Source organism: Alligator sinensis, unplaced genomic scaffold, assembly GCF_000455745.1.
Source record: "Alligator sinensis unplaced genomic scaffold, ASM45574v1 scaffold255_1, whole genome shotgun sequence".
Classification (NCBI taxonomy): Eukaryota; Metazoa; Chordata; order Crocodylia; family Alligatoridae; genus Alligator; species Alligator sinensis.
In genome coordinates this window covers 1,639,889-1,650,334 of record NW_005842270.1, presented here as the reverse complement: position 1 = coordinate 1,650,334, position 10,446 = coordinate 1,639,889, and positions in this window count along the sequence as shown.

Sequence of the window (10,446 nt, the reverse complement as noted above, 5' to 3'; positions counted from 1 at the left end):
ACTTGGAACACATGAGAAAAGCAAGGTGAGGGTTTCTCTCTCTCTCTCTCTCTCTCTCTTTTAATTCATTTGCCAGTTAGAAAAATGGCTCAATGGATATTGCTCAAACATTTTTTTCCGCTTTTGGGATTTCACCAAAGCATAGCAAATACCAGTTTGGATGGAGTTGGAGCGTGTGATGAGGAGTTGAAGTGAAGAGTATTAGTAAATGGACGGCGGCCTTACCTGACAGGGTGCTACTCCTTCTACCCTATGCTCAGCTCTTCTATCTCTGGCTTAAATACTCTTAGAGCTGATGTTATCCTGGTTTCCAAGCACCTTGCAAGGATTTAATACAGTTATCCTCACAGCACCCTCATACGGTCTGAGCCCCTTTTGACCAAGGGAGCCGAGGGGCACAAAGGCTAAATCACTTCTCTGAGTCATGTAGGCAGAAGAGCAGAGACTTCGCCCCAGGTCTCCTCCATCTCTGCCTAGCACCCTAACCACTGGGCTGACCTTCCTCTTGACTATTCCCCAGAAAAATACTTTGGGGTGTGCTGTTGATTCAGAAGAACCATGCTACTTCCTAGTGATGGCCCAGAATCCAAGCTTTTGGATCCAAATGTTGCTGAAGTTAAGAGAAATCTAGATCCAGATTTCTCCCATGAAGTAAAAAATACCCCTGGCCTTTGGGAAAGAGGAGATTTGGATCTGAATCTTGCGGTTTGGGACCATCTCGAATACTTACCTTCCGAGCCACTTAAAACAAAACCAACATTTGACTTACAAAGCAGTGGAGGGTTGAATTTGTTTTCTTCTTTCCTTTGTGCCATGCCATGCAACTCTGATTGTGGCCTAGGGAAGTTATCTCGGTATCAAAAGAGCAGAGGCTCCCACCTCTAAATTAAACATTCCCAGCAGGATGTCAGGACGCTCTAGTTGCAGATTTTGAATTCGTAGCGTGAAGATCAGGCCAAGTTCTGGGTCCGTAGCTTATCCTTTACACCCTTCTCTGGACAGCAGCAGAAAGAACATGAATAGAGAGCCTCGTGGCTCAATGCACACGATGTTCTGTACCCAAATCATGCAAATTCTGCATTTTTATTCACTAAACTTGCAATCATAGCATGTCATTTTCCCAAGCTCCAATGCACGGGCATAAAATCAAAGTGTCAGTGCAATAGGAAGACTCCAGCAAGCAGCGATGTACAGGAACAAAGAAGCAATTTAGAAAAGTTTCCCAGGGGGAGATGCACTTCCCTATGAGGAAACCCGTCATTTATGTTGTCTGGAGTTGGGCCCTAATTGGAATTTCCTTTGTGTCCTTAGAAGGGTACAAAATGTCATGGTTGCATCTGCTCTTTTCACGCTGGATTACTCATGGGGCTATTACAGCTCGGCTGGACTCCTCCGGGAGCACCACAAACCACAAAATGATGTAGTGGGGGGAAAAGTTAATAGCCATCTTTAGGGAACCCAGACCCAGCATAGGGAGTTGGTAGTGGGATATATGGAGTCTTTCATCATCGGTTTGAATCCAGCCCAGGTCAGTAGAGGCTGAAGGGTATTGCCGTCTAATGATGGTTTGGTAGTTGCTGTAATATGAGGTGCGGGGCTCAGTCCCAGACATGGCAGCAAAGACGCCTCTATAACCAGCTGCCATCACAAGTGTCACTAATCAGCGGTCTTACTGCCAGCCTCAACAGAGAAGGCATGGTTTAAATGAAACAGGAGTAGCCTGGACGTCTTGAAGGCAGTTTCTTCAACAAGATTCAAGGTTGGCAGAAGAAGCGTGCACTACTCCTGGGAAGACACCGCCGGTTAAATCATATATTTTTTCTTTATTTTTCAATTCTTTCCTTTTTTTTTTTAGATAACTAAGAGCTAAGTTCCTCCTTCCATAATTGTTCCTGTTCTACTGGGCAAGATGCTTTGCTTTCAGGAGCCAACTTCACTGTCCTTTGTTGACTTTTTTTTAGTTTCGGCTAGAAGGGACTTTACAGATCATCGGGTCCAGCCCCCCTTGCATTCAGGCAGGAAAGACTGCTGGGATCAGATGACCCCAGCAAGATGGGCGTCAAGGTGCTTTTTGAAGACCGCCAGGGTGGATGACCGTGCCACCTCTGTTTGTACATCCTTGTCTTGTCCTGCTAGCAGGATGCCCAGGGCCCTGGCGTTTGCCCGTCCAGCCAGCGCTGCAGGGTGCTTGAAGAGCTTGCACTCTCTGAGGCTGGAGGGCTTCCCATTGTGTTGCTCAACAGAGAGACAAAATCTGCTCAAGCAGTGGTAGGATTTCTTTGGCATCTGCTGCTTCTGGAGGTCACTGAGACAAAGACTAGGGCTGGGTGCCCATGTTTAAGAATGGAAGCAATGCAAGATAAAGGGATGATATGGGGAATAAAAAGTCAAGCATCAGGCCAGGAGATGACTGCCTGCGTTGGGCAGGGCTGGATCTCTGCCGAGCCCGTAGCACAGTGCACTCAACTAGAGGGTATAAAGAGAGTGTCCCTCCCCCCGCCCCATTGACGTGCATTGGAAGCTGGTTGCTGCTCTCATTGGCCTGATAAATCATTGCAATGCTGCAAATCCAGCGCTCTTAAAGAAAGGGTTTGGAGCATTTTTCTTAGCCTGAATCACCTCCCTTTCCAACAGTAATCGAAGAACTTGCCTGTGGGAGCTGCAGTGATTGCTCACGTGGGAAAGTAAGATGAGGAGAATATGTAATGTTATCGTAGCTGCTTCTCATGCAATTATTTAGCAGCTGGAAGTGAAGAGGAGCCAATACCTGGTATCCAGCCAACTCTGTGCAGACAAACATGGACTTCTGTTTGGGAAATGCTCTTCTAAGGCCGGCGCGATGTTGGCCTTGCGTGTATGATGTCACCCTCTAGTGGATGGTGGAAACACTAAGCCACCTAATTAAGCAACAGGAGATCTTTTATGAACTTCCTTTAGAGGGTCAGCATGTTTCAGAAGTGAAGGGCCAAAGGGCTAGGATGCTGGTCCCATCTTTTTTGGAGTGTGAAGCCTATCAAGCCATTGGGACTAATTCCCCATGTTGTCTATTTAATTTATAAGAGCCTGTGGAATTTATCGCCATCTTTGGCAACACATTGCATGTATTTAATACTCCAAACACAAAATCCAGGGAGGTGGAGGATTAGGCCTCTGGTATCTGCAGTCTGCATTACATGGGCTCATTATCCCACCAGCCAAAAAAAGCTAGGGAGCGTGTATCCCTCTTGCTATGCAAGGCATTGGCGTGTTTTAGGGTCACCTGGCTTTGATCTAGGATTTTAGAAGGCCCAGTTAAAGGGCAGGCACAGCGTTGACTGTCAAATTTAAACAGCCGGACACAGCCCCCCTGTCTGTAGCAAAGCGTGTGTGTCAAATTTGCACATTTTTGAGTCGAGCTTTGTGAGCAGATGTGTTGTTTCGCTGTTCCTCGTGATCTGATATAAAGCAGACAGTAAGGAACTTACAACGTGTCCTCTGTGGGTAGAGGAGGTAAATGGATCGTTCGTTTGTTTTTGTGGCAATTATAAGATTTTTTTTTAACATAATTATTTTTGATGGTCGTTTTCTGACAGTTTCTTGGCCGGAGCACCGTGCAGCTGCCCTCATTAGGGGTTATGCCAAACACAGTCTTTTTTGATATTATATGTTACTTGGAGGCTGGAGCCCCAGATGGCATGTGTAGTAGCCAGTGAGTCCAAATCCATCTGCGTAATGCTTTTTAAATGGCAGGCCCCGTAGGAGAGAGTTGGTGAGTGCTTCACTATCAAAATGACTAGGCTAGATTTTTGCTTCGGAGACTTGATGTGTAGAAGAATAACCTTTTCTCCTATGCCTGAAGAAGGGTGTTTGTGCCCAAAAGCTTGCAATTAAAGACTTTTTTTTGCAAAAATGTAGTTGGTCTAATAAAAGATATCACCTCTACCACGAGTCCAAAAGACCTCACCTTACAAAATAAATAGTAGCAATAATACTACCCATCTCTGGAGAGAGATTTCCACCCATAGACCTCAAAGCACTTTACAAAGGAGAGCCAGGATCCTGCTTGGAAACACGAGGAGGTGTGGACCAGGGGCAGAGCCAGGCTTCCCCAGTCCCAGTAGTTTATTCCTACAGTCCTAAAAAGCAGCTGACTTTAATATGCGTCTCAGCTCAAACCAGTAAGGGTCTGGTTGTGCCACTTTTAGAGCAATCCTGAGACCACTGGGATGAGACAAGTCCTGTGCTCTTGCCCCTGTTTCCCCAGCACTGCTTGCTGGCAAATCTTTGCTGACAGATCTGCAGAAAAACCACCAGAAGTGTGACGGTAGAACCGAATTGTATCTGAAACCTTTGGAGCAGAAAATCTCACGTGCAGCTCCCACACCTAAAAAGCCCCTTCACCATTGCAGTTTTGCAGGAAACCAGCTTGGCAGCTTCCCCAGCAGACGTCTTCCTTCTCCTCTTGACGGTCTCTTTAGACTCCCAAAATAGATTTTGGTTCAGTGTCAATTTTGAAATTGCAAATACGCCTTCATTCCAGTTCTGAGCGAGCAGCACACGATTCTCCAAAAAAACAAAAACAAAGGTGGGGGGCTCAATATCTACCGTGTTGATAGAATCGGAGAAAATGAGGGCTGGAAGGGAGCTCGAGTCCAACCCCCTGCTCAAAGCAGGACCAGCCCCAACTAGATCATCCCAGCCAGGGTTTTGTCTACCTGGGTCTTAAAAATCTCCAAGGATGGAGATCCCACCTCTCTGGGTAACCTGTTCCAGTGCTTCACCACCCTCCGAGTGAGAGAGTTTATCCTAATATCCAATCTCAACTTCCCTTCCTGCAACTGGAGCCCATTGCTCCTTGTCCTGCCATCTGCCCCCACTGAGACCAGTCCAGCTCCGTCCTCTTTGCAGCCCCCCTGCAGGGAGGTGAAGGCTGCTATTCAATCCCCCTCGGTCTTCTCTTCTGCAGAATGAATAAGCCCAGTTCCCTCAGCCTGTCCTCACCGGTCATGTTCCCCAGCTGTCGAACCATTTTCGTTGCTGTGTGGTATCGCGTACCTTGAGGGCTGAAGCTGATGGGATTACACCAGGGAGGAAGAGGGCCCTCCATTTCTATTGGTTATAAGAAGAAGAAAAAAGGCTGAGATAAGATTCCCATGAACGTGCCAAAGAGGGTGCTGTTGAACCCAGGTAGTTTATCGCTGCCTTCAAGTAACTTGAAACCAAACCAGGATGACAGATGGACCGAGACAGGCTCAAGTCAAATGAATCCTGGTCCTATGTTTCCAGGGGGCTCAGATTTGGGTTTGGGGTTCATTCATTTCTCTAAACCCACTGGTTTCTGGTGTGGTTGTCTGCTCCGTTTCTGTTCAACGGGCCTTCTCACCCCGCCATGTACAAAGGGAAAGGATGGACTCCTCCAGGGTGCTTTTGGCAGTGGGCTGCTTGTTATATGCATCTTTTTGGCCATGGATTGTCCATGCCACCACTGCTCTGTGGGATGGATGCGTTTGCTCCAGGTCACAGCTGATCAGGCCCAAGTGACTCCCTAACTGGACTACGTTCTGGTCCACCCATCCAGTATTTCCAACAGATTTCCAGCAGCTCCCTATGGGAATTTAAGCTCTAGACTGATGCACAGAAGGTCTCTTACTGTTTTATGACGGATTGACTGGCCCCGTCTTGCTTTGACTTGAATGCATGTAGAAGGGGAAGCATGTCTTACGTCAAAACTTTGCTGGTTGTCGTAGCTCTCGCATCGGCAGGTACCAATAAAGAAAAAAACACATGTCTGCAATGTGGTGGGGGGTCTTATCACTTCTCTTAGGTGACCTATGAGATTGCCGAGCGGCCGAACGGCTCTTTTGGTCTAACCGGCTGTTCTCCCGATGCCCGTTCCCTGTTTAGCCCGTGTTGGGGTAATACATGGTTCAGGTGTTCATTGCTCTCTGCAGCAGACTTCAGCTCATAAATCTTCTCAGCCGGGAGCATTTTGGCTGGAAACTAATTAGGGAACTGGTCAAATACCACCAACCCTTTACGCTCGTCAGGGACCAATAATGATCCAGACTAGGTGCTGAGATGCCTCATTAACAATGAGCAGCGCCGCCTCTCTGGGGTATTTTCTAGAAAAAACAAATGTCATCCAGGGATGCAGGAGGCGCTGCCACGGGTTTCAAATTCCAGTTAGCTAATGCTGGGTCCTGTGGGCGTCCTGAGCTTCTGCGTCGTTGTCTCTGCGTGGATCACTGAGCGTGGGTCGTGGCGTTTTTGTGGCAAGGGGCATCTGTGCTTGCAATGGAAAGGAGCAGCTCTGAGGTTCCTGCTGGGGACGAGATAAATCCTCTTGCCTTTATCCTGTCTATACTGCTTTGCAAGTCCCTGTCCTACCCAGCCATAACTCCCTTCTCCTTTTTTTCTGTTCAAGTCTGTGCAGGTTTTTATACAGCCATGCTCGCCATAGCATCTGAGCATCTTCTAGTAGCACATTAAGCAAGGTGACCAACACGTGCTTTGCTTTCTCACAAAGTGGGAAAATTGTATGCGGGATAAAATGGTATTTTTTTTTCTGTCCATGCTGCTCTCCATGCCTCTTTGCGAAGGGAAGGTATGTCTGGCACTTGGAGCAGAGGTTGTGGGATGGGGGGGTTCACAGCTAGTCCCCTTCCCCTGCCAAAAAACCCATCCTAGAAATTAAAATATATGTATATTGGAGCTGATGTGATAGTTGCAAGCCATCTGACTGTGCTGTGTGGTCCTGTATGGTATCTTTATGGCTCTCTTGCCTTAACAGGCAAGCAGCTCCTGTCCTGCAACAGTCCAGTTACTCCATTTCAACAGCTGCTAGCACAAGGAGATCTCCATTCTCAGCTAGGTTTATCTGCAGCCCTCCTCGGGGGAATATGTAGATGCCTCCCACAAATGCAAACACGCACCTGTGCAGAGAACAAGTCAGCATGTAGCTCCAAAACTTACTTCCCTTTGCAGATTGTTAAAGCAGGCTAGAAACTAGGCACCGGCGTCCGAGGTAGGAGGCAGGGTAGAGATGCACCTTTGTAGACTAACTCAGATACAGAGCACAAGCTTTGGTGAACTCAAGTTCACTTCATCAGACGCCGTGAGATGACAGCATCCCGGGGTACGTCTGACATCACTCTGCTGATGTCGTGTTAACGAGGCGTGTTGTGCCCACCACTGTTGACCTGGACAAGAGGATCTCTTCTCCTTCGGGGCCTGACTTCCAAAAGCATTAGGTGTTCTCCTTGGCTGCCTTCTGCTGGTCTCATCTGTTGAGTCCCTCGTTTCCGAATCCAACGATAAAGATGTTGCAGACTCATGAAGGCGTATTCCCGCGGCTCGTGAACCACAACACAAAGCAACATCTCACCAAGTTAGACATCAAGAAATAGAGGGATACTCTCTTGGCACTGGGTTTTCTTTAATGACCAACTCTACCACCTTAGGCTATTGCTGACACACTGTTGAAACCAAGCAGAAATGCATGATTTAGAAATGAAGGCCAGGATAAGCAGCTCTGCTTCTTCTGCCCAGACTTGCCTGGTTAAACACACTCAGGTGCTAATGCACAAACTGCGTTCTTGGGATGCCATCCAAAGTGAGATGTATGAAGAAAGGTCGTTATTTAATACATAGCCAATGGATCCTATGTTTGCCCAGGCTGCGTGTCCTGGGGATGGGTTGTTTTATTTATTTATTTATTGCCTCAAGGAACAATGCAGAAGAAATGGCAAATTCTTACAAAAAAAGTAGCTTTTCTTAATGCGATCACCAGCTGGAGCTCCTTCCAGATGTGAGACGAAGAGGGACTTATCAGGGCTTCGGCCCCTGCCATTTTAATGTCTTTAAATGCTGTGCTCCCACTCTGGATGCTCCATCCCAAAAAGGGTAGTTAACAGCTCGACCCGAATGTGGCTGGGTGCGGATGGGTCCCTGATTTATTTGCTTTCAAAGCAAAATTTCACTTGCAGCTGGTTGAAAAACCAGAGGAGGTGTTTAAAGGTGTAATAGTAACGTTACATGGAAAAAAAAAATTCCCAAATGGACTTTCTGACCCTGTGCTGCTTAATGGACCAGTCGGTTCAGTGTTTAGTGTTGAAATGATCCTTTCAAATGCCCTAGAGCACAGGTTCCCAAACCTTTTCTTATTGTGTACCCCCTTTCCAGATTTACCAGCAGCCCGCATACCCCTACAAGCACACGTCTTATATTTTACCCCCTTAAATGCCAATTATTATTATAATGAAAATTAAATCCGCCATTACACAATTTCTCCTGCATGCCCCCCAGAGATGTCTTGCATCCCCCCCAGGGGTACATGTACCCCAGTTTGGGACCCCCTGCTCGAGAGCACAGTCACATGAAAGGCATGGTGGGAGATGACCCCAAACTTCAGTTCATCGCTTCGGGGTCTGCAGCAAGGCAGGGAAATGGGATGCTCTCCAAGCTGGCCATTTTTTCCATAGATTCATAGACATTAGGGGCTGGAAGGGACTTCGTGAGATCAAGTCCCGCCCCCCCACCATAGGCAGGAGGTCAGTTGGGATCAACCAAGTCCCGCCCCCCCACCATAGGCAGGAGGGCAGTTGGGAGCAGCTGAGGATCATTAGGAGTTAGTGAATTCATTCAGAAATAATTTCCATGTCTCAGGGGTGTTGATTGTAGCCGTGTTGGTCTAAGGACAACTGGGATGTTTGCAAAGATGATTTTTTCCAACTAATTTAGTTGGTCTAATATATATAAGATTTACCCAAAGAACCGCGTCTACCTGCAGAAATAACAACGTTTTCCCACCCACTCTCTCAAAGCTGACCATCGTCAGTCTGAAATGTCCCACTGACTTCTCTTCTTCGCTGCTGCTCTACTTTGACCAAGTTTTTTGTCTTTTTTGTCCCCCTGGTCTCGTTTAAGTAGTGCTCGTACTGAGATACCTTAATTCAGATCCTTCCCCATCAGCTTCTCGACTTTCTGCTTTTCTCATTTCTTTCCTTCTGTCATCTTCTCTTTCCATTGGACCTTCAGGTTTTGCTGCAGGTGGAAACGTTGGTCTTGAGCTAGGCTAAGGATGGGCAGACTTGCTTTCCCGTGCAAATGGTTTCCATCCTTCAGAGCCCTCCAGGATGCTGTCGCTCCCATTGCAGGGACTGCTGTCTGACCACCAGCGTGGAGTACTGCAAATCTCCTTCTCAAGATTTCCAGATAAAGGATTTCCTGTCCTACTGACCCTTCAGTGCATGAACATGCCTGCCAAAGCCAACAGAACAGCCTTTAATTAATAGGAATTACTCTCACCCAAAAGGAATTTGGATTCATTCAAGTAGAGACTTATGGTAAAACTAATGGGAGTGAGAGCGTGCACGTTCTGATCCTAAAGTCGTAAGTTTGGATAAGTTCTGCCTACTTGCGCCAATCACACCCAAGCTTTAAACTTCCTAAAATGGTCTCATCACTAGGGATTATCTCTTAATGACCAGGTAAGGATCTTGAGTGGAAACCTGGCCTCATTGGAATTGGTGACAAAACTTCCATTGACTTGAGCAGTGCTGGGATGACATCTCCTGGGTATTTGGTCTACATCTTCACTCCCGTCCTTGAGCCAAGCAACAGGCAGGTGAGTCCGGGGGGAATATTTCAAAGCTGGGACTCTCTCCATCCAAAGCATTGGACCTCCATTTGTCAAACTGGGGCAGAGCCAGGATGACCTGCAGGTGGATATCCGTGCACAGGCTTGCGGGGAATCCAGCTGCCCGCCTGCCATGAACACACGGCTCCTGTACTCTGGCTTCTTCTTTACCTCGATCTCCAAAGTCACCGGCAGCTCAGAGTGTAACTACATCCGTGATCACACCTCCGAAACCAGCTGAAGGATGATGCTTCCAGAGCTCTAGAGGAAATGAAGCTCGAACGCACGGTTCGTTCTGGATTTCGTTCTCGCGCAGGATGTTTGGCTCTTCCAAAGTCTGATTGCTTTCAGGCCATGCTGCAGAGCTCCTGTTTGTGCTCAGGCATCTAGCATTTCTGTAAGAAATGGTGGGATATGCGTGTGTGCGTTCAGTAATCAGTGCGTGTGCATGCATGTCATCTTCCTCAAGCAGAGCTTCCTTATTTAGGCGAAAACACCATGAGATTTGCTAGAGATAAGGCTGTGCAGATTTAATGTATGTAGGAAACATTTAGATCCCGTGGTGACGTGCGTTTAGAAAATCCCATAATAGGCAAATGACTAGATTAGGAATGGGACCAAGCTGCGTGATCCAGACCTGGATTTGATCTTCCACGGAGTTCTTGGCTTTTGGTTCAGCCTATTATAAATACAAGATCCAGCTGCAAAGTTCAGGTCCAGGCTTAAACATCCCCAGAGTTGTAGAGCGTTTGGCTTGGGCTCATCTTTCATCTCTATCAACAATTTCAGTATAAAATCCATTCTGTTTACAAGCTAGGGCAAGACTTTTC